Source organism: Sphaeramia orbicularis, chromosome 14 (genome assembly GCF_902148855.1).
Source record: "Sphaeramia orbicularis chromosome 14, fSphaOr1.1, whole genome shotgun sequence".
NCBI classification, from domain to species: Eukaryota; Metazoa; Chordata; class Actinopteri; order Kurtiformes; family Apogonidae; genus Sphaeramia; species Sphaeramia orbicularis.
Genome location: NC_043970.1, coordinates 37,923,045 through 37,946,356, shown reverse-complemented (window position 1 = coordinate 37,946,356; position 23,312 = coordinate 37,923,045). Strand labels below are relative to the sequence as shown.

The 23,312-nt window shown below is 39.4% G+C and overlaps 1 long non-coding RNA gene across 1 annotated transcript; it reads right to left on the bottom strand.

Annotated features, from left to right (window-relative positions):
- Window positions 1–1,991: 1,991 nt before the first annotated feature.
- Window positions 1,992–19,460, bottom strand: LOC115433384 (uncharacterized). Its single transcript, XR_003937352.1, has 3 exons — window positions 19,383–19,460; window positions 10,668–10,670; window positions 1,992–2,002 (listed from the first exon to the last, which is right to left on the bottom strand). It is a non-coding gene; the product is annotated as an uncharacterized LOC115433384 (long non-coding RNA).
- Between the last annotated feature and the right edge of the window lie 3,852 nt (window positions 19,461–23,312).

Genomic DNA, 23,312 nt, shown 5'->3' with positions numbered 1-23,312 from the left:
ATCTGTGTAATTCCCATCACACCTAAGACGACCTCATAACATGACACCTATAAATAATCTAACAGTCTGCTGACTATTACTGCCAGTGCCCTGCAAGATCCAAATAGACACTTCAAGTACCGTAGTCCTGACCTGCGATGCGTTTATGGGTGAAATGACAGTGTAGTTATAAAATATTCCATTTTAACAGTGATGTACAACGGCATGGGGATATACAGTACCTGGTCCTCACTGTGGTGGAAATATACACGATGTAGAAGATAGCCTGAGGCCTATGCATACCTGGGCTACACTGCTAACAACGCTGCTTTCCCATGAGAAGTGACCCAGAACAAGATTAGAAATTCACTGTACTATAGCTTGGCTTGTTTAAAAGTCCTTTAAAAGAAATTTGACATTCCTGGATGCATGCAGTCATCCGCTTATAAACAACAACACTCCACTTGCTGTGCTAGCGGCGTGGCTTTGTATCGACACAGTGTTGGAGTCCGGGACTGGAGTGGTTTAAAGAGGTAACATTTAGGTTTCACCTCCACACGAACTCTTCACTCTCCCTTATCATTTATTTGCACATATTCACTTTGGATTTCTCTCTTTTTCAATAAAATAGAATCACTAGATTTATTTTCATCTCTGAATATGACATTAAAGCAGAAGGTAAGCAGTCAAACATGGCTTATCCTCCCGAGATCCAGGAAAGTGAAAGTTTTAGCTTTTTTTACATGACACTATTGTCTTGATTGGAAACTGCATAATGCAACAGTTTTTTTCAGATACATTTTTAAAATTAGTAATTTATTTATTTATTAATGGAATGTCCTTTGCAACAGACAGCATTTTTAAAGTAAAACTGTGAAACTTTTGTCCCCTACAGTGAACAAAAATGCCTTGCTGGGTCTAAGGAGGTTATAGATCAGTGTTTTTCAGCCTTGGGGTCAGGACCTCACGTGGGGTCACCTGGAATTTCTAGTAATTGACAAAAAAAGAATGTAAATAAATTACTAATAAATATTTTTCAACGGTTCCATATACATGTCATTATAATTAAAACACCACACATTTTTCTGAATAAAAATCAAGTTCAAATAAAATGCAGGATATAACATCTAAGAGGGCATATCTTGATTGACCCAATCATGTGTAACTATGCTTTAACCTGCCCGGACACAGTTGAAACCAGCCTGAATGGAAAATAGAAAGCTTTCTTCACCTGCCTGGTCCCGCTAAGACATCTTCAAGAGGAAAATATTTCCATTTTGAATGTTTGGGGTTGCCAGAAATTTGTGATGTAAAAATGGGGTCTCATGCCAAAAAAAGGTTGGGAACCACTGTTACAGATAGACCTCCATCATGGTTAACATGGCACATGTTACTGTGTTTTCTTGGAGAAGCCCCCTGGTGGGCTGTGAAGGTACTACAGGCAGGGAGCAAGTGAACATTGACCAAAAATAAGCAAAACTCCTCCACTTTACTGAATGAATGGGAAAACAAAGCTTCCATTTGAACATTTATCCAAAATAAACTGAAAAAAATGTGAGAAAATTAAGTGTACCATAACAGATTACCATAAAATATTTGTAATTAAATATATATACTCTAAAAAAGGTATTCAGGACCAATTAAATGACTATATATTGTGAATTATATACTATTTGATTATTCTGACCCATTTTCATAAATGTCTTCTCTGGGCAGCTCCTTCAGCACCAGACTTTTACATCCACTGTGCAAGAAGGAGCGTTTCTGCAGGTCATTCCTCCCCACAGCCATCAGACTGAAACAGTTCACAGTAACCCCCCCCCCCCCCCCCACACACACACACATATCCATATCACAACATGAACATGTGCAACCACAATGTCACTTATTTAAATTATGTAAATACCATTCAATTTATAAAATTTAAGAACGTTTAATTCTAATTCTCCATTTATATAAATACCTAATTTCTCATTTTCCTTTATATTTCACTCACACTTGTGTTGTTTTTTTTTTTTTCTACCTGTTATTCTCTTGCACTGGTGTGTTGCATGTTGTTGCTGTCAACTGTGAAATTTCCCCATGGTGGAATCAATAAAGTCTTATCTTTTATTAAAAAAAAGGGTCAAAAATGGCCCTTTTCCATTTTTTTTCTGGATCCACCATTCCTTAACTCTCCAACAAGAGTACAGCCTCATGTCACCTGTTCAACTAAAGATTTCAGAGCCATATTGGCCTCATTTGATTAGGAATTGAACATACACAGAAAGTGATTAAATACCTTTAAAAACATCTTCATTAAGTAAAACTATAGGACAAGTATTATATGACAATTTAAAACAGTATTTAATTCACAGGCATTTTTGCTAAAATAAATTAGTTTAAATGGAGTGATGCCCCTGAACACCTATGAATCAAACACTGCTTACATATGCATATAGACATTATAATATGCTGGATTCATTTGTGCTGCATTGCCAAAGCCTTTGCCAATATATATTGGGAAACATTTTGTCTTAGTCTCGGATGTTGATCAGAGTTGTGATTAAAATTTGTCTCCAAAAGTTTTTCAGATTTCACACTGAGTTAAAACAGCCTACAGTTTGGTTAACCACACCTGCAACTGCCACCGTTTGCAGCCTTAAGGATATTTCCCAGTGGATGATCTGTCTTTTACCGACTTCAATACAGGACAGTGTCTTCAGTTGGAAACATGAAATGGGCATCAAAGAGCTCAGAGAGGCAGAAACTTAATATTCAAGCCTCAGTCACCTTAAACTTCTGAATGCTAAACATTTTCCACATAGCACAGAAGAACCTTCAGCAGTCGGTGTCTAGAGGAAGACCTCGCTGCAGAATTCATATGAAGTGTGCCTTATAGAATTATAAAAGCTTTCTGAGTTACTGGGGCCATTTTATCTTTTCAGCTTTTCACAACTCCGTTGAATCGCTCGGAGAACTCACTGAACCAGGGCGCGACATTTATGCACGACCCCACAATCCGACTTTCAGCGTCCACACACACCGAACTACGTACCCTAAACAAGAACACTTCCAGAGTATACGTCAAAGCTGCAAACTGCATTCGAAAAATGCCCTGTGCTATTTTTTTTTTTTCTTGCTTGAATACAGCTTTGCATTTTGTCTGAGGATGTAACTCATCAGTTTGAAAGGCCACGCTCCTTTTATTGGGAGTCTCTTAGGCGATTTAAGCTGACAGGTTTAGGTTCGGCATAATGCATCGGCGACGTGTCCTGCATGAGCAGCTTCGGGACGGACCAACGCAAACGCACGGGGGAATGGAAAGGAGGAAGTCAGCGGCAGGGGAGGGCTGCAGGATGAATGAACTGCACATAGACAAAAGAGGAGAAAATCAACAATCCAGAAAATGTGTCAGCCCACAGGTGCTTGAAATGAAAGGTTATCTAAACTGAGATATCAAAGTCTCACACGCTTTGCCATCAGCGAGCGAACCAGGGTACAGCTCCAAATTAACACAGCAGCACATTGACAAAACATGCTAATAAGATCTATTCGCTTTGAAGAGAAAAAATGATGACTGTCCAGGCCCATCAGATAAATAAAAGCCTGCAAACCCAATTAGAGCTGGCTTTTATGATGGATGAAAAGCACTCACTGTAATGGTTTGTTAATAATACGCGCAACTGCCCCTTTGCACAACAATGGTCTAATTAGCGGAGACTGTTGGGATGTGACCTATTTGTATAAAACATCTGCAGCCGCTCAGAATCAGTGTGATTCACTGGTGTTTGAAGCACCCAAATTGTGACAGATGAGAGGGGGGAAAAAAAAAGGGTAGGTAGCGAAGCAGCCGTGTGACTGAGTGCTCGGCATTGTGGGTAGGCAGCCATGCGCGTGCTGTGGGCGGACAAAGTGCCAACATGCCAGGCATTCAATCAAGAGTAAAGAGAGGGCTTTGTGAAAAATAACTGAACTTTCTTGTGCCATACATCAGCTGCTTATCAAAACGAATGTATAATTAGTAGGCATATGAAATAACCGCCAATTATCGGTAATTTTGTTTGGTCAGGGCGCACGGTGACGCACAGTTCACAGGCAAATACAGAAATATCACTGCATCACATGTTCACAACAGAAAAGTAAGACGCGGTGCAGAATGTTATTTCACTCCTGAATACAACGCTTTTTTCTGCTAAATTTACACTGTGTGTGGTTCAGTAATATTATTGCTTTTCTTTCCTGTTTGCATCAGTGGAGATGACTGTCCCTCTGTTATTGCTCATGTCCTCACTTGGTCTTCTATGTTTTGATCCAAGATGTGGCACTCAGATAGTTTCTCCAGATATACTATTTAGTACAAAGCACACACCCACTCAAACAACCAAAGAGCTCATTTTCTACATTTCCTCTTACATAACTTAAGCTTTCTTGTGCTTCTTGAAACAATTTTTAGGGAAACAAAAACTACAATCAGTCAATATTTTCTATGCATGCTTTGAAGGTGTTGTTTTAGAACAAAATAATTCATCTCCTCGCTGAGATTTGGATTAGGAGATTGGGTTACTGCTGAATCGGAATCATGTTTATTGCCATGTAAGTAAACAGGGTTCCCATCAGTAGGAATTTGCTTCAGTGGTTTGGTGCATACATAGAACATGGAGTAGGTAGGAAGCATGCAGTAAAAAATAAAACAAAATAAAGTAAAATAGAGTTATAGTGAGCTATCAGAAGAAGACTGTACACCTGCAGGCAGATACATGGGATGGAGTTCAAAGAAAAAAAACTAGCACTGAGCAGAGAAACAGGAATGACTTGGTGTGGGGTCAAAAGGTGGCGGCAATCCTCCCCTTCCCTGTCCATCCATCCCCTACCGCTTATCCAGTGCCGGGTCTCAGGGGCAACAGTCTAAGCAGGGATGCCCAGACTTCCCTCTCCCCAGACACCTCCTCCAGCTCTTCCAGGGGGACCACGAGGTGTTCCCAGGCCAGCCGAGAGACATAGTCTCTCCAGCGTGTCCTAGTTCTTCCCCGAGGCCTCCTCCTGGCGGCACATGCCCACAACACCTCCTAGGGAGGCGTCCAGGAGGCATCTGAAACAGATGCCCGACCCACCTCAGCTGGCCCCTGGATGTTGAGGAGCAGCAGCTCTACTCTAAGCTCCTCACCCTATCCTTAAGGGTGCGCCCAGCCACCCTAAGGAGGACACTCATTTCAGCCGCTTGTATCCAGGATCTTGTCACAACCAAAAGCTCATGACCATAGGTGAGAGTAGGAACGTAAACTGACCGGTAAATTGAGAGCTTCGCCTTTCAGCTCAGCTCCTTCTTCACCACAACCGACCGATACAGCGTCTGCATCACTGCAGATGCTGCACCGATCCACCTGTCAACCTCACACTCCATCCTTCCCTCATTCATGAACAAGACCCCGAGATACTTAAACTCTTCCACTTGGGGCAAGGACCCCCCCTTCACTGTATTTAATGGTTAATTGCAATCAACATGTATGTAGCGTCAAGGGGTTACAACGTAAATACATGTGAATCAAATAAATTATGATTAATGCTGCAACTTCCTTACTCACCATAATCAGCAGGTTCAATCCACATCCCAGCTTCTATACATGTCTAAGCCAACCTACTCCATTTCATTAAAGGGTCTATATGTGGTACGTCTGGTTAGAGTTAGTTGTTTTTCAACCTTGGGGTCGGGACCCCATGTGGGGTCGCCTGGAATTCTAATGGGGTCACCTGAAATTTCTAGAAATTGATAAAATAAATAAAAACTTAATAATGTACATTATATAGCCTAAATGTCCTTTAAAATTAATGTTTATTTGCAACATAGTATAGCAAATTATTACATGTTCAAAAACAAATTTATTTTAGCAAAAAAAGTCTCCATTTTGAATGTCTGGCGTCACCAGAAATTTGTAATGCTAAAATGGGGTCACGAGCCATAAAAGGTTGGGAACCACAGTCCTAATTTGTCCCTTTTGCAGTGAAACTATGGAAAACTACAACAGAGTTTGAGCCGATACCATTTTTTCAGGCGTTACCTCTCTCCAGTGCTAATGTTATTGCAATAATATCTACTGTGAATGGCTTAAACAACCACATAAACAGAAAACACAAGAGCATAAGAACTCAAATAACAAATGAGATGACCATTTAAATGTAAAACAGGAAATAACAGGCAGTTAGACTAAACCAAAGAGGAAATGTGATGTTACAGATCGAGATGCAGAGTTGGAAAAAGGTGATTAGCATAAAGATCAGAAGCAGGGGAGCAGAATGTCTAATAATTAATTTAAGGCCTTTGAAGCTAACATATGACTTTTCAAAGCGAGGCAAATCCACACATTGAATTACTGAAGAGCTATGTGATAAACTAACAAGTCAATAGTTTAAAAGCATAAACATGAAAAGCATTTGAGCCGTTTTACGGTGACCTCGAAGTTTTTACAGATGAATATAACTGGAATATAATTATGACTGAGAAATATGATTCAGTGGTGATTGAAAGGTCAAATCTTTTATGAAGCATTCTAATATTCTGTTGAGGTTTTTTTTTCTGCTTCACTGCTTCTGCAGAAACAGCTTTTTGAATAAGCATTTTTTTTTTTTTTTTTTTTATACAAGATGTTAAGTGTATGTCTACAATATGTTAATAAAGAATCACCAAATCGTATGCACATTATTACAAGTCTCAGTATACAATCTTTAGCTGCATCTAGTGGTGAAACTGCATCTTAATTGCTCTACCCGACAGCACCCACTAAATTGTAAAAAATAATTTACTGAAGGCAGGAAGATATAGGGATTTCTACATTTTGAGTGAGATCAAATGTGTGATTACGTGCTCAAAGAATTGAATCAAAATGTAATTTTTTTGGCATATGCAAAGTGTTTTTGTCCATCATTTTCCAGGTTTTTAATCACACATGATGGAGATAAATCCACAGTACGGTCTGATGAAAATATCTGCCATCTTTTCTTTTTATTTTCCATATCACAACCCATTTGACCACAATTCTTCAAGATGGATCAGCCTCAACTGTTAGCAATTCCCAAGTTGCTACAAACTGCAGCTTGATCTAGAGCCCTTGATGTAGGTTTTCAATGTGAAGGGAATAAAATAGAGGTCAATGCAATCCATTTGACCTCGGAAACTGACAACATGGACCAGATCAGTGTGTAGCAAAACCGTTCAGAGGTAGTTTGGGTGGTTTTCAACAGAACTAACATTTACTCTGTCTTCATCTCTTAATTTATCCTTTCTACCAATCCTTTTCCCCCAACCCCTGACTTTTTTACTAGGACTGTCAAAATCAATGCATTAATGCAGATTAATCCATCATCATGATTAATCTGAACTGAAATTTTAACGCAATTAAACCATCTGCAATGCAAGATAACTCTGAACATCTCTGCCAATGCATTTGGGGCAGTTTGTCCAAGTAGAGTTAGTATCACGCATAAAACAAATGGGCAGTTGATCTGGTAGTGACAGGCAGCAGAACCAACCCATAAAGATGGAAGATCTTTAAAATAAAGATGGGGGATGCAACATTAATGGGACATTAATCCATTCCCTTCATCTACTGTTTATTTGACTGTTATTTGTTTTCATATTCAACTAATTCTGTAAAGCCCTGTGAGGCAACCTTGTTGTGAATTAGGGCTCTACAAACAAAACTGAATTGAAGACGCTAAACAGCACGTTGTCCCTCTGAATGGGAAATATGAGTACAAAAAAACCCAAGATGGAACAGTCGACCGACAAAGTATTATGCACACTCTGCAGGAAGGAGTTTTCTTTTCACCAAAGCACTTCCAGCTTAAAATCCCACATTAACGTGAAGCATATGTTAGTCAGGGAATCTGCTAGCACTTTGGTTAATGCATCGCCCAAGTTGCGAAAAACACTTTTAAGTGCACATATATTCCCTTCTTTCTTGAGTCTGTTTGCTCATGCAAAATAAAACACGATTAATATAGATTACAAATGAATGATACTTAATCATGAATAAACAAAATTAATCCATAGCAACCCTGTGATTAATGATTCAAAATTTTAATCACTTGACTGCACTACTTTTTACAATCCTATCTGAGTTGTTTTCATGTTTAAACCCAGGGTGCAATTTGTTGGGGGGGAATCAAACCCCCTCTGGTTTTTACATCCCTACTTCTACTCAATGAATTTTATCCTTGAGGGGGGGGGGGGGAGACAACCAACCAATGAAAATAACAGGCAGGTTGTGACAGTTTTCTTCCACCTATATCCTACATTACTGGCACTAACGTTCACCTGAACCGAACTATTGGCAGTCTCAGAATTCGCGAATGTCCCCGTGCACTGGGGCACTGTAAAGGAGAGGTAAACGTGACAAATTCATGGGGCCCAGCATTTGTGGGGGGGCCATAGAGCAGTGGAGGGGGTCCAGTGGATACAGGTTAGAAACTGTGAAAATTTCATGTATAATAGAGGAATAGAAACCCGGAGTTGGATGTTGAAAGTATGAAAAGTTTCAGTTTCGTTTCACGCCGGCGTTGGTTATGGACCGCACCCCCACATATTTAACTGCTGGGTTAGGGTTTAATTTCTTAAATTATGAGTGATTTTTTCCCCCTTTTTTTTCCCTCTTTCTTTGCTCTGAGAGTGGTTTTCATGTAAATCATTACAATATTTCACCACCTGTTACATTACATTAATTTACCGTTGTGCTATTGCATTTGTGTGTAAAACAAACAAAAGATGTGCTTTGAGTGGAAAAAATTATTACAAATAACATGGTAATATGGTAAATTTAGTCTTGAAATGACAATTTATTACCTAATAAGCGGAATTTAAAGAGCTTTAAAGGCTAAGTAGGCTGGTAATGCTCTTCTTAATTACAGTTTTATACAATCTGTGTGATCATACTGTTATATGGCCTTCAAAACTATCCAAATTGTGGTACAAAACACATTCACAAGACACAAAATCCTTCACAAAAACACAAGAATGAACCTTTTGCAACAGCAAAGTTATAGAATTCCCCTGAGTATACTCTGCTGCAATGTTCACTGATCCCATTTACTTGAAACATATGTTAGTTTTAACTACACAGGCAGACAAGGACATCAGACTGCAGATCACCATGGTTGATGTACGGATAATGAGGCCATCGCTCTGTAGCATGGTACTGAGCAAAATGTTGAAAAAAAAAACAAAACAAAAACTAAAAGGCTCATTTGTTCCTCTGTGAATGTCCATCTTTTGCATTATACTGCAAACAATGTACAGAATAGGGGAATTTTGACAGGAGTATAATATTACCAAAGGAATAATGATGTTGCGTGACAAAATGATTATGACTGGAAAACAGACTCGACAAGAAACAAAGTACACATTTCCTTAAAGCAAATCTCAAAGTTTTCAAATAGTCATAAATTATATAACACAGCTGCAGCTCAGTTGTTCATCTGTCAAAGCACATTATCATTCCGTCAAGCTGTACTATTCATAGTCAACAGAGGGATGGATGACATGGAAGGACACCAGAGGACAAGCTTGTCTCAAAGTGAAACAGTTTTCCGTCCTTCGGCATTTGGTTGTCATCATCCCAAGCTCAACATTCATAACTTCTGCTCAGAACTCCATCAGAAACTGCGGTGGGATTGGCATTTTACTGCCTCTGTAACAGCCAGATGTATCAGGCTACGCTCAATGAGATCACACCAACCTTGTTTTTAACTGAACAATCAAGACTGTGGAACTCATTGCCTCTTGACCTTCGAGTCCTCACTGACCTGTCCCTGTTTAAGTCCAGGTTAAAGACACACCTGTTAAGTCTTAGCATTGAGACACTCTTTGGTGTTAAATCTGTGGTCTTTTCGATCACTGTGTGTTGCATCTCATTGTTTTATTCACTTTTATATTATTTGATTTAACTGTTTTTATAATTTGATCATGTTTTTAGATGCAAAGCGCTTTGGTCTTCTTTGTGTTGTTGTAAAGTGCTATATAAATAAACTTTGATGGATTGAATCAAGAGGCTGATCCAAATAAAGGTTGCCACCGCTTGGACTCTCTATGAAAGTTAAGCTGGATTTATGGTTGCACGTGGCTCTGCGTCACGTAGGTACACTGTATCTGACAATAGCGTTATGTGCTCTCACACTTGAGCGTACTGTAGCGGCGGCGTTTTGAGAAAGTGATGTTTCCCTTCCAAATTGAAAGGTGGCAGTAGTGCTGATATCCGCTGGTTTTAAAGGTCAAACTCCACTCTGCGGAGTTGTTTCCATAGCTTTCGTCAGGTTTTTCCTGTTTTAGAACAACAATAGTGGCCAACATGGACCAGTGTCTTTGCAAGCTCATTGAAGTCAACAAATGCCGCGTTTCCACTACATGGAACCGGCTCGACACGGGTACCAGGTCCTACTCCTGGAGACCGTTTCCATTGCAGAATACTACCAACTGTAGAGTACCTGGACGTCATAGCGATGTGGCGCCCTACCTCCATGTCGTCTGCTCAGACTTGCTGAAAAACTTGCTCGTTGTGTGTTGTCTCGTCAAACTCATGCTGAATTTTTACATCTAAACCTCCTCGACAAACCATGGTGTAGTTTTACAGACTGTCATCATGTGAATTAACCTACCACTACATTTACTGTGAACTTCCGCATCTGTTTTTTGTAAAACGGCGGGTCACAGAGACAACTCTCTGACCAATCAGGTTCTCCAGTGTTTACACGTCACGTTTTAGTATCTGGTCCCCAGTCCTGGAACCTCGGCGGAGGTGATACTAAAAAACTAGTACCAGGTATCAGATTCCAGGTCCTTTTTCATCATGGAAATACAAAAAGGTCGAGTCGAGCCGATACCACGTAGTGGAAACGCGGCAAAAGGTATTGTTCTTTTAAAGCATTAGAGTAATCGTTTGAGAAAGGGGCAACGTAGGAGATGGGCCATGTGACCGCTCAATGAAAATAGGTTAATTGACAGGGAATACCAAAATCTAATAATTGATTATACTGAAATAAAGGCACAATTTTGTTAAATTATGTGGGTTTATTCATGTGCATAACCACAGATTTTTCAGGAGCAAAAATTAACAGACAAGAAGAAAAGTGAAATAAGTAACAAACAATAACAAATGAGCTATATACAGCCGAACCCCACAACGTTTGTTGTCGTATAGTACTTGCATCACATAATCATAAATTGGCCAACCAAAAAGAAGTGTCTCTGCGTTGCTGTGCCACGTAGTTACAATCTGGAAGAGGGCGGGCCAACGCGGGGCTGTCCGAAGTGACAGCATAGGTATTGACGTCTGACATCTGTGCGACCTTAAACCCAGCTTTAAAATGCACTCACTGCTGGTTGTAAAACTGGCCTTGCTCTCACCTTGTGTTCATCAAATAAAACCTGTGTGTCCTTGAGTGCATGGGCTTTTGTTTGAGTTGTCCCCAAAGGTCAATCTAAAATATAAAACCAAAAATGCAGAATTTTGAGCATTTAACCTAAAAGAGCCATAGTTGAACTTTAGGAAAAGTGACTCAAGCGTTCTTCAAAGCTTCAGATTTTGCAGTTATCATGCATCATATGCAAGTAAAGCTTTTCAATTAAATATGCAGCACAGTTCAGATCGCCTTTCATCAACATTTTATGCTGCTAGCACCTGAGCGGATATCTGCATTTGCTGGGTGCATCACATCCTGTGGAAACATAAGGCTGCAAAGTTCAACTTTGAAGCTTTTATAGAACATTCGTTTGGAATAAAAATCCGGGAGCTCATGTTTAATTTCCTCTGGCAGATGGTTCATTCAGATAGATTTCACAGATTTCCACTTGACTAAGCCCGTTGTAGGCCCACTGCAACCTTTCACAGTCATGAAGAAAAGAACACACACCCTCTTTGAATTCTATGGTTTTATGTATCCCGACAAAGTCATATGGTCTTTAACAAGATCTAACATTATTTAAATCTACAAAACACACAGATTTCACCATGGTGTTATTAATCAAAAAACAAGCCAAAATGGACATGTGATGAAATAAAACATATGGCTTCTTCAGTCCCATTTGGATGGATTGCCAGTAAAAGGCCCTTGTCTCTAAAAGGAACACGGCAGCACGGCTTATGTTTGCAAAGTTGCATCTGAACAAACTACAAAACTCAGTGAACAAAGTCCTTAAGGGCACTTTCACACTGTGTACCCGAGTCCGTACCGTACTTGGATACTGCGGCCCGTGCTCGAGTAGAAGTGGGGGTTACAGGACTGAAACAGTCGGTGGCGCTGTGGAAGGAATTCTGTCGCTATCCAACAAACACAGAAGTCAGAAGAAGACAAACCCTTACGTCATCAACCGAGCGACTGTTCTGTTCATTTGTCTACAATGGCGGCAGTATTTTTCTATTCATTAGCCTGTTTGAGGCAAAGACCTTTGTTGTCCCTGATTATATCACCGAGTGGTTCAGTCGGTAAAGCGAGCCGGTGCCACCCAAGGCTTTTTCAGGAGATAAAAGGAGCGCCAGCTATATGGTCTCGTGGTATTTAGGTAATTTCCGTTGCCGGAGTGGTGATTAGGTCACGTCCGTTCTTGGGCACGGATTGCTCTCACGCTGCAACATACCGTACTGGAGTCCACGCAGTCCGTACCCAGGACTACCTTCTCAGCTGGACTCGGGTACGGTACACAAGCATGGAACGTTTGCATTCAAATTGATAAAATTAATTGGACTTTGAGGTCAAATGTACTCTGATACAGACTTGAGTACGCCGTGTGAAAACGCCCCAAGTACATCCTTTGAACAGACAAGGGGGGACTGCACAACACCACATTTGACATTGGATCTTGAGAGTTCTACATAAGCAGACGCCTGAAATTGAACCAAAGCAATGTTGGAAAAAGGAGTGAGAAAATTCTGCTGTGTGTTTATGACCGAGGTTACAATAATGCCTTGTCCACACTAAAAAAATATTTTCCTGAGCAGAGATTTTCTTCCTCTGTCCACACAGCCTTCATTTTACAAAATCTCTGTCCACACAATAATGCAAAAACCTGCAGACAAACCACAGTTATTGTTGTTCAACCTGTGGAGACCGTGGATAATACTGGATGCAGCAGATGCAGAGGCTTTAATCTGCCATGAAAGTGAAGCGGCAACAATGAGCTCAGATGTAAACTTATGTTACCTTAAGTGTTGGTTGAGCTCGTGGAAGTGTATTCTTTTCATAATGAGGATTTGTCCGTAACACCGGTCTGGTTCGTCTCCCTAAGGTATCAGTGCTGAGCTCAATCTACTGCAAGTCATTCACTAATTTATACACCTGAATTTGATATTTCAGATAGATTCACTACACAAAAGCAATAATAGACATTAACATTTTTTTCTTTTTGTGACCTGACCACCATTTACATGTGGAAGAGAGGCCCAAACAGAGAAAAATATCTGTTTCGGCATTAGTGTGACAGGATATTAGACAAAGAAAAACAAAATAAAAATTCCCAGGGAGCTACTGGTATTCAGCAAACCAAAGGTGCCCATGAAGAGGGCATGAACAATTGGAAAAAGACAAAAATCCAGGCATGCACTTGGTTAGAAAATTTTAAAAAGCCTTTATTTCATGAGGGCCTGTAGATCAATTCATAGGGGCTGGAGTTAAAAATACCCCAATGCATGTCGGCATGCACCTCCTTCAGGGTGTTGATTAAGAAAGAAGACGACACTAATTTATACTCACAGACTGCAGGTGTGGCAGCCAGTGAGGCAACTGAAGAAAGTTTTTCAAACACTAGATGGGAGTAAGTAGCCATTTTCTTGGACAGAATATGTTGAAATAAGAAAAAGAGAAAAAAAAAATATAATACTAGAGTTCTAGATTTGAAGAAATAATTTTGAACACATAAATAACATGATACGAGGGCCGTTCAATAAGTTCATGGCCTCACCCAGAACAGAACAACACAGACTGATAATTTATATTTTATTTTTCAACATAATCTCCATTTACAGCAATGCACTTGGTCCATCGATGTTCAAGCATCACTATCCCATCACAAAAGAATGTAGCATCCTGTATTATAACAACCAGTATTTCTGGGTGAGGCTATGAACTTATTGAACAGCCCTCGTACATCAAAATCTTCATTCAGGCCTGGGTGTTCTGTGGCCTCGAGAACATAAATCCAATAGGCTTCTCTTTGTTTGAGGCGCTGGATTCTGTCCCCACCCCTGGCATCCACTGTAATGGCTTCAATGTCAGAAACCTTCAGTTGAGTCATTTCCGTGATGAGCCTCCACAAAATATTTAGTCATAGGGTCATTGAGATTCCCAGACTGAATGGCAGACCTATATCTAGCCTATCTCTACGCCTCCTTTTAGTTAAACTAACTTAAAAACACCCACAGAAGCATTCAAGGTGGCACACGACATGAGTTGTGTTGCAGTTTATGAAACTGTTAATTGAGTATGTCCTATTATTAACAGTGTCCTTAAAAGTGTCCGTCTTGACCATGTTCTCACAGGACCTACAATGGCCACAGCAAAAGTTTCCTTTGGGACGAGTGAGCCAAGTGTTGGGCCTTGAGGCTAGAGGGTAACTCCTATTATTAGACAGATTAGATATTAGACAATTCCAGGATCTGAATCACATTGTTTTTATTAGGTCCTAATAAGTAAGTAAATTTTATTAATAGAGCACTTTTCACAGACAGAGTCACAAAATGCTTTATCAAATCAAAATCAAATCAAATTTACAGAAAACCCAACAGAATCCTCCAGGAGCAAACACTTGTGATTGGTGACAGTGGTCAGGAAAAACTTCCCTTTAACAGCAGAAACCTTGAGCAGACCCAGACTCCTGAAGGATGGGCATCTGCTTTGGCCAGTTGGGGTTAAAGAGGGAGAGTAAAGGAGGAGAAAAGAGAGAGCGATAGAGAGAGATTGGGGGAGAGGGGGGAGGTAGGGGGAGACACATGGAGTACATGTAACACTGTAAAGTAGCAACTTTACATTGCGAAAAAGGAATAAAACAGTACAAATAAAATACACTTAGAATACCCATAAAACACAATAATAATAATAATAATAATAATAATAATAATAATAAGATAATAATAATAATAATAATAATAATAATAATAATAATAATAATAATCATAAGTAAAACCATAGAATTCAGAGAAAGTCCAGTCTTTTTTCTTGTGACTATCTGATATGACAGGGTTTATACAATGACTGGCTGAACACCGTTAAGGCACTTTTGTAAAAATAACGACAATATGGTTATGACTTGCCTCAACTTAAAGCTGCATTGGACTTTTGTCACCAATTTTTCATCAAATCTGTAAAATCAAGTCATAGCCTAAGTATCACAAATCCATAAGTCCTTCTGTGATTATGCACCTGAATCTCTTCCCTCACGGTGAACAATTTCAAAGTGTACTCCACCATAAACATTCCATGCATTTACAAACAGAGCCGATAGGTCACTCGGGTATTTTTGGAAATTTTTTCATGACGTGCACTGTGGGAAGCGGAGCTCCACGCAGCTGCAGTAGCAGCAACAACAGACATGTCGACCAAGCCAAAGCAGTTTCGTGGAACTCTTTTTCCCACAAAGCACATCGCGACAAATTTCCGAATATGCCTGAGTGACCGACCGACTGTTCTCTTTCTGTTTGAATAAAATGTTGAGTAATTGTGCAGGTCTGACGAACAAGACTACTGGACGTTTTGTGAGGCAAAGGTTACATGAAGTTTTCTGTTTTACCAAGTTAGGTCATTAAATCATCCATCAGGTTTCCAACCATTCAACCCTTTTTGCCCAAATGCAAAGAAAAAAAATCAAAACAGTGGAGACCAAAACACAAACTTGAGGCTTTAAAATTTTACTCCAACCGCTAGTGGCTGATGTTTGGTGAATTATTCTACTTCTATTATACAAGATAGGAGTACATGTTAAATTACTCTACTTCTTTTATACAATCTATGAGCACATCCTACATATTTCATTGCTTGTCTGGTTGTAGTTCTGTCCAGTTTTGTCCAGAGGCATTTCAGTCTGGCCTTACTGAGAACACCCCTTGGAAGCCAAAAAAAATGAACCACAAGGTCCTGAACGGATTCTCATTTGAGGATGGGCCTGCAGACTCCAGGCTAGTGGAAGTGTATTTCTTATTTACTTGTATTTTTTTTTTGTACTCAAGCCACAGCCATGGGGTTACAGATACCTAAAAGCAAGAACAGAGTTCCATTTCAGCACCAGACTATTATAGCAGAAATTTTACGATGATTATTTTCTGCCACCGAAGACACACATTCAACAAAATGGAGACTGTGTGCATTTCTGGCACAAACCCTCGCCTGCCTGCAGCCTAGACATTACTTTATTGTTTTCTTATCGGAGCATTTTCAATTCAAGATGCAATTTTTCTTCATGGAAATAATCTTCTCTGGTCCACTCTGCTGCCTCTTCTGCCATGTTAATGAGAAACTGTGCTCAAAAAAGACAGATTTACCTGGATAGGCCACGGCTGGATGCATGAATAAATAACAACCTTGGTGATCCCAAATAGAAAAGATGAATGTCTTTTTCCTGCCTTTTTCCTTTTCAGATTCAATTGTGAAGGAAATACCTCACAATTTTTATTTATTTATTTATTTTTTTATATATACACACTTGGAAACATCCTCCCATTGAGTCTCTGAATATGACTTCAGTTTTTACGGTGACTATACAACAGCTGTGGTAATATGTGCATTTCCTGTAAAAGACCGCCAAATTTCATTATGTGTACAGTACGTTGGCTGTGATGCAAGTTTTCAGGATGAAGACTAAAATATAGTACTACTTTCAAGATACTCAGTGGGAAATTGACCTTATGTTGAAAGGCAACGGGCACACGCAGAGCAGGGAGACAAATGTAATAAATTGAATCAGAAGGTGAATTAAAATGTGCTGATATGAGTATAGTGCTGTGCAGATTAACTGAGCTTGATGGGGACTTCAGGAGCAAAAAGTCATATTTTTTTTATCTCTGAGCTAATAAAGCAGACAGAATAACAGCACATGGTACATGAACCCACCATTCTGTTCACATGAGAGGAATATGCAAGGCCATTTAAAGCGTCGCTGCACAATGCCTGTGTTTTCTTAAGTAAATAATTTTCCTGAGGGGATAAATAATGCAATAATCCATCTGTCTTTCTTTAAAAGCGTATGTCTTTGTTTTGTAAGGCAGTTTATCAGTTTTCCTACAATCCCACAGGGGCAGTTTTGGTTCAGTTGGTAAATCTGGCATCATGGAAATTGTTAAACATGACACACAGCTCACACAAACTGTTTTTATTGGAAAATTTTTATTTGTTGTAGAAAGTACTGATAACATTTTTGTCACTTAGAGACTTCCTGGCAAAACGTGATGACTGACCTTGAACAATCCCGTTTAAATAAGTTTATAATCATTTTTAAAGTGATCACTGTTAATGTTTTAACCGCTGAAGTGCTCAGAAGTTAATATTTGGTGGGACATTCCTGGTTTTCAGTAACATCTTTCTTGTGTTTTGGCATGTTTTTGTGGATGATACAAATATGTACTGTTCTGGGAAAAATCTAAAGGAACTTTTGTCCATGGTTGAAAGGGATTTAGAAATTCTTAAACCTTGGTTTGATGTCAATAGATTATCACTTAACATTAAAAAAAAAAAAAAAAAAATGGTTTTTGGGAATCGAAAAGAAACTGATGGGGACCTGACATTAAAAATATGTGACGCTGAAATTGAAAGAGTGTTTGATATAAATTTTTTAGGGATTGTTATTGATCACAAATTAACATGGAAACCACATATTAGATATATAAAAGGAAAGACTGCAAAATTAATGGCAATCTTGTATAAGTCCAGAAATCTACTCAACCATAAGGCACTACATGTAGTTTCCTGTTCACTTATACTTCCTATATGTCATATTGTGTGGGAGTGTGGGGCTCGACATGTAAAACAACTGTAAATACTATAGTCCTCTTACAAAAACGAGCCATACGTATTATTAATAAGTCCGGTTACTATGAACATACTAAGGAATTGTTTATGTAATCCCATATTATGAAATTTAATGATTTGGTTCACTATAAAATAATGCAAATAATGTATAAAGCCAAATTAAAGTTACTCTTTGTCTGTGTACAAAGGTTCTTCTCAACACGAGTCTAAACATGATTTGCGAGATGTTTGTAAATTTGTTGTACAAAAAGCTGAAAAAAAAGAGACAAAAAGGAAGGATCTGTTATTGGAGTTAAACTATGGAATGAGGCCAGTATGGATTTAAGAATGTGTAGCCCATTTTTGATATTTAAAAAAAAGGGTACGTAAGGCAATTTTTGAAGGTTACAATTATTAAGCTCTAATAAGTAAAAGGTACTGTACTTTCCGGGCTATAAGGCGCACTGGAATATAAGTCGCACCTGACTATAAGCCGCAGGTGTACACATTGTGACATGATATTTACACAGAAAGATGGTAAACAAAGATTTAAGTATTTATTTCCATATCTTAACTGCTTTTTTCCAAACAGTGCCTGTAACACGGCAGTAAAACAGCAGGAACAGGCTGGTTCAAAAACCCAGAAAAGTCATTGATCTGTATCTTCATCTTCCTTCTGCTCATTGAAACCACTGCAGTCGTCTTCTCCAGTGTTGGAGTTGAACAGCCTCAAATTCTCTGTCACACTCAGTTTCTCCTCCGTTGTTGCTCAGTGGTACTTCCGTGCTGCAGCTCTATTTCCTTCTTAGACAGACGCATCGATTGCTTTTAACTTAAAAGCTGCAAAATATGCATTTCTTTGTGTTCTCCATGGTGAGGGTTTGTGCAAGACACGCAAAATGATTGTTAAAAGGTAAGATTAAAACTTCTCCTCTTCATCACCTCTTCCACCTGTCTCTCACTTTAGCGCTTCCTGCTAGAGCGCCCTCTGGTGGCCTTTAGCCTGTATAAATGTATACTCGAGCTGCATCGCTGTATAAAACGAGAAAAAATGAGAAAAAACTAGCGGCCTATAGTCCGGAAAGTACGGTAAATAATTTACTTTTGATTCTACATTAAATTACCATTAATTTGGTGGTTAAGTTTTCTGTTTTTCTGGTTTACTTTCACCTTTTTATGTTTTGCTTGTGTGCTTGGATGCTTTTTTTTTTCTTTTTCCTATATTGGATGCTGGATAGCTGAATTTGTTATGTAGGACAGGCATTAATACAAGCATTTTGCTTCTGCCTGTACCTTTTCAGTCATTAACCTGTTGGTGATGTTTGTAATGTTTGAAGTGTTGTTGTTGACACTGGTTATATTATTATGTGATGACTAAATAAAGAATTTCATCATCATCATCATGTTCACCAGTCTTTCATATCACCGTTGGGTGCTTGAGCCACCACCTGGAGCAAAAATCCAAGCAGCTCAGCGTTGTTTGATGGCTTGTGACCATCTTCCTCTTGATCACATTCCAGAGGTTTTCAGCGGGGATTCATTTCTTTCCTGCAGCTGTAGCAACTCATAAATATAGTACATATTTTGCCCTTTGTAACTCTCCAAACAGTTATGAAGTTGATTTTAAAAAATGTGGCGCTCTATGATGTATATGCACAAGCAAAACAGCTATTCCTCATCTACAGTTTCAATGAAAGGTTCTGAAAACAGTGGCAACAAGAGCAAGCACATCCATATGGCATAGTCGCCTAAAATATTGACACGGCTGCAGATTCTTTTTTATGTCTGTTTTTCAGTGCAGCCTTGATCCTACTGGGCATCGAGTTCACTGGAGTTGCACAGGGATGTTCCTCCACTCTACTGTGACGACCTCTGTGAGCTGCCTCATGTTTGTCACATCGCATCTCAGGAGAATCCACAAATGATGGACTGGGTTCACATCAGGAAACATACCAGGCCACTCCTTTAGACAGACTGGTCTGCTTGGAGTGATGCAGTGGGTTATAGTTGTGCTGAAAACAGATCTTTGACTGAGCTTTAGCAGAGAGGGTACAATCTTCTCCTTCAAAAATGTTGCAGATCATTGTGGAATCCATAAATCTATCCTTGAATTTGAGATCCCCAGTACCAGCAACAGCAATACTAGAAACTCTGAAATTTAACAAGTGTTGGAAAAGTTGGTGCACACTGCAAATTCTTTGGTTCTTACCATAAAAAAACCACTTAGATGTAGAAATGTTAGATAATCTATTTTGTTTTAACAGTTATTTCTTATTTTAAGTGTTCATACATCTGTAGACACACTTATTTCTAGATGTAACCATCTTAATTCAAGAAATCTTGTCAAGTGGAACTATCTTGATGCATGGACAGATATGTCACTTGTTTTGAGTACCTTTTTCCTCAGATTTAGCGTTTTTAGACACCCGTTTTTTTTGCAGTGCATTGATAAATGCTCAATGAGAGCAGATTTATCAATTGTGTCTGGGTCAAAACCTGGTATTCAAAATCTCTCTGACAGGACATTTTAGAGACAATTTGACAGATTAGTGTTGCGAAATTACCCACATTTTTACTTCAGTGATGAAAGTGAGGAAAGAAAAAAAAAAAAACCTGAACTTTTCTGTGCATTTAATTCTGCATGCTCTTAGGTGCATTCTGGTACAGTTTGGGAGCAAAAACCGGGTGGTGAAATACTACAATCTACTGAATGACTTCAATGAGGAACAAACCTAATTTGCTTGTCTTCCGGACGTACTGCGACAGAAAATCGCCATTTCTATCAGTTTCCTTGAGCCAGGACCACTTGAACTTATTTTTGATTCCTGCCTCACACTTCAGTTCGTCCCCACGCTGAAGGACGATGAATTCTGACATGATTTCACAGAATATTTAGACGAAATACATTGGCGATAAAATACTCAAAGTGAATCCGCCATCTTGTCTCCAGAGACGCGAAACATACCACGTCATCAACAGACCAATCAGAGCTGTCGAGACAAGTTTCACGTTGTAAATGAACATCTCATCGGTTGAGACGAATGGAGAGGAAAGCAATATGGCCACGCCCATGAGACGGACCCAAATAAACATAATTTACACTTTTTGGAGTGATTTATGTGTAATTTTCTGGCTGAAATGTTGCCAAACCAGACAGAAATGATCGGGACACGTAATTTACCGGAACATATGCTCAGTTTTCGGAAAAAAAACGAATTTCGGTCAAAAAGCGGAACACTCATCACTGTACTTTTAAATTCATTTTTGCTTTTGTTGGACCATAAGGGATTATCCAAAACAAGGAGCTACTTTATATTGAAATAAATGTTGGAATGGCAATACATTAAAGTTTGCTCTCTGATGGGACATTATTGTGTTTTGACCCGTCTGCATGTGTGGGGCAGTTAGCAGACTGAAACAGACACTTAAAACAAGAAACCAAAATTATTAGATAAAAAATAGCAATTCTAGCAAATAGGAATTTCAATGCAGAGGATGCATCCACTCATCTGAGGTAAGGAATGTCCATCCATTTTCTGAACCATTTGGTGCTTGTGGGGTTGCATCCTGGCTTCGATTGGCTGAGGGTGGGGTACACTCCAAAAGGTGCTAGAATCAAACCCAGGATCTTCTTGCTGCGAGGCACTATCGCAACTCTGTGTAGCCATCATTTAAACAAGGGTACAAGGCCAACATTGACTGTTGCAATTGGCCACTCCTTTTGAGAAAAAGGGCTGCCCTGCACCTACACCCTGTACTCGTGCAGCGTGACCATGTTGGCACCATTGCCAAAGGCCAAATTTGACTCGTCAACCCAATTTGACCTTGAAAATGACTGTCAATGTCAACTTGCCAATGAACTCATCCAAGAGCTTCCCAAGTTGCACCTAAATACCAAACAGGAAACATCAGATGATTTGATGAAGAGTAATTGTGTTGACATTGATAGGCTACGACAATATGAGTGATCTGCGACTCTGTTCAATCTAAGTCCAAAGAGTAAATTTTAACACAGACAACCCTGACACCATGTCATGATGTTATGGAAAAGCAAAGCCACCATCCATGACAGAGTAGAGCAGTCAAATAGAATCCAGGTCGCAGCTGAAAGATTTCGATTACTGATTGGTAAGTGTAACAGAGTTCATTATTTTGCAGCAATGTGGGTATGTATATGATATTGTGTATTGTTATAATTACACAAAGTCTGTTTATTTTACTTTCATTTCTTTTGGTTGGTACCTGTGGAACTCCAGGTCAGCATGTGGAACTTTGAATCTGAGTATGTTCCCCAGTGAGCAATTTACAGTGTGACACTGTGCGCTATACCTGGAGTTTTCGCGCCTTTGCCTCCTCCCTTTTGTTCCGGATTTCTGTTGGAGAGGTAAGCAGCTGTGCAGTTCATGAAAATTTTTGGTTTAGCCTCTGCTAATTTCATTTTTTTACATGACCTGGCTAGTAGACCTGGCTGTATGAGGTGCTTATAATGTGCTGAAACACAATTCTGTGTCATTTTGGTTTGTGTAGGAGCTAGTTTTCGGGAGTCGCTGACTGGAGGTTTTTGTGTTTTTTCTGTCACTTGTCAGGTATGCTGTATTTTGGTTTGATAATTTAATGTATGCCCTTTTGTTCCAGATTTCTGTGGGAGAGGAGCTTGTTTTACAGGGGTCGCTGACCGGAGGTTTTTGTATTTTTCTGTCACTTGTCAGGAAGGAAAAAAAGACAAACTGAGACTGCCTCCAAAGACATACGTGCGGGTCTCATTCTTAAAAAGATCACAACGCAGAGTTCGACACCACCGGTTACTTAAGTACAGCTGTCAATCATATACATGACCCACCCACTGTCTGAAAACACCCATGAATGGACAAAATCCAAGCATAACATGGTAGATTTTTTTTTTCTCAGCCTGAAAACAGATGAGGAGTAGAAAGCACCTCATTTCCTTTCAAATGCCTTATTTTTTGCCGAAGGATGCTAAAAAATTATCAAGCACTGGAACTGTAACAGAACGGGAACCATGATGATATTAAACACGTATCAATACAGCTTTTATTTGCTGACTTTGAATTCCTTTCACAAATATCGGAAAACACTCTTGACTGCCATCCAAATACTTCATACGAAAGCTTTCAAGCAGCTCAAAAGCCGCCAATTAAAGAGACAAAAGACGACGCGTGGGCTATTTGTTTGGGTAGGATGTCTCTGCAGATCAAAGTGCCTCGAATCCTCATGCTTTCTGACGCACATCCAGAAAAGCTGTTATTTGTTCTTTCCAAAGTTTTCCAAATGACAAATCAATATCGCTGATAGATTTGTCACCTTCCAATTCTAGACAACCTCCTGCTGGGCCTGGCATAACACGGTCAACAATC